Raw genomic sequence first — 2216 nt, 5'->3', positions numbered from 1 at the left:
CTAGAAGCTGTTGATCGTATTCATTCCGGTTGAGAGCAGCCTCTTGCGCGGGTGGATGTAGGCTGCTGACCGAGTCTTCTCGGGAGAGAGCAGCATCATGCGTACCTTATCAGCGATCAATAGCCGAGAACAAGGCTGCTGCTGGATCTCTCCCAAAAACATGACCTCCTTTAAACTGTTCGTTATAGGCCAATACATAAGCAAGCCTCGGATAACAGTATCCGCGAGCTTACAGTCTTTCTCTACAAATTGTGTGATGGAATAAGTTAGCTGTGGATGACACATCGGTATGCCCGGACAAGAAAAAGTTTGTGCTTTTCTTTCAACGGCAACGCAAATCCATTTATAATACTTTCCAAAATTTCTAACAGCTCTGCAGTCCCGTTATGCTTCTCTGTTTCAAAGATAAATCGGTCAAATATACTCCCTCTGTCCCATTAGAAATGAAACGTTTTCCTTTTTGGGCTGTCCCAATAAAAATGAAACATTTCCTAAAATGGAAATAATACTATCTCTACTTTTTCTTCTCTCTTACTTTACTCTCTCTTCATTAAATCACAAAACAACACTGCATAAAATCTCGTGCCGGAAACCAAATGTTGCATATATATTGGGACGGAGGGAGTATTGTTTATGGTTTTCCTAATGAACAGGTGATGCACCATGAACATCCCATATATGCGATGCAGTACCGTCTTTAAGTACTCCCTTTCTCTCGGATCTTCCGAATCAAACAGATCCAATAGCCTTAAAATTAAAGCATGGTCAACATAGCGCTTTGCCAGCTTTGCATCAGTCTCCGACGATGTAACAAATCTGAGGAGAAACTCATAGATGATTTGCAGATAGGGCCACTCAGGATCCATTAGGGCTCCTCTTCTTCCACATCAAGACCTTCCAAGACTTTGTTTTCACGAGGCTGAGTAGGGAGAGTACGGAACAAATTTGTAGACACCACTCGCACGATCTCTTGTAGGACCACATCACTGAATTTCCCATCCGCTGAAGAGACATAGTCGACAAGCTCCACCAAAGTTTGTCGTTTGATGTCCTTCTCTTTCAAATGCTTCGTGGGGTCAGTGAAGTCAAATACTACACAGCACATGCTCAGTTTCCTAATAAACAAGTGCTGCTTCTCTGCACTCGGGACATCTCTAAAACCAGGTAGAGCCTCATATGGCACTGGCGGACTACCCCCGTTTGCTCTGTTGTGTAAATGATCATGAAGTCTGTTCCCATGATTCACACCAGTGTGTCGAATTATTCTCCAAGGAGTTTACATTACCTGACCGCGCACTCGAAGCAGAATTGATTCTGGAAGCAGTCGAAGGAGCTGAAGAGAGAGTCGAAGACCCTCCATCACGACTCTCTGCTGACTTTACCTGTTTCTTTGGAATCTTGTTAAGGAAATTTTTAATCATCACTTAAAACCACCAAAAACAACCTTGTTCAAGCAAACTCGAAAGCATCCAGCAGCTACCAATCAACTGCAAGAATACACAAGGCACACTGATGAGGCTCGTTTCACGCATGTGTTATATCATAAAACTACATCAAATTCTGTGAACTAACGTCTAAATTTGAGCCAGGTGTGTATGAAAGTCCGTCATTTTCTGAAACTGAGTTGATCAATTGGGAGGACGAATGGATCAGGAGGAGGAGTCAAATTTGCTGCACGAACGGATCAAGTTGGATCAGCTGACATGCAGCGGAAGCACCAATTAGAGGACTGATGCGTCACACAAGAAAGATCTCTAAGGGCAAAGGGTAGAGCAGACTTTTCAGAGAAAAAATGCCCTAAGGATCAAGACCTCACGCCTTCCTATAAATGAAAATAGAGAAGGAGGAAGGAGGTAGCTTCGCTGAGACGACACTCATTAGTTTTCAGCTCTCTTCTAGAGCTGAAATGGGAGCTCCCAACACTCCACACTCCTAAATCCCGCTACATACATGCTTGGTTCCCAGTTTAGTTTAGTTTAGAAGCAGTTTAGTGTTGGTTTTTGTCTCTGTAATTGGTCGTTTGGCTATTCCGCTCCGAGAAGGAGCGATGAAATAATATCTTGTTTTCTTAGTTATTTCGGTTTATATTTTTGCTGCTACTCATGACTTTCAGATTTAGTAATTTCAGTATTATGATCTCATTTCCTCGTTGTAACTTCCTGTTGTTATGCATAATCTCTCCGATCTGTTCGATTTCCTATTCGCGATGTATGTCT

General features: G+C 42.6%; 1 pseudogene; it reads right to left on the bottom strand.

Moving 5' to 3' along the window:
• Positions 1-1421, bottom strand: LOC121786701 (annotated as a pseudogene).
• Positions 1422-2216: the final 795 nt, after the last annotated feature.

This window comes from Salvia splendens, chromosome 22, assembly GCF_004379255.2.
Source record: "Salvia splendens isolate huo1 chromosome 22, SspV2, whole genome shotgun sequence".
NCBI classification, from domain to species: domain Eukaryota; kingdom Viridiplantae; phylum Streptophyta; class Magnoliopsida; order Lamiales; family Lamiaceae; genus Salvia; species Salvia splendens.
The sequence above is the reverse complement of the archived record's forward strand: the minus strand, read 5'-3'. Positions and strand labels throughout refer to the sequence as shown.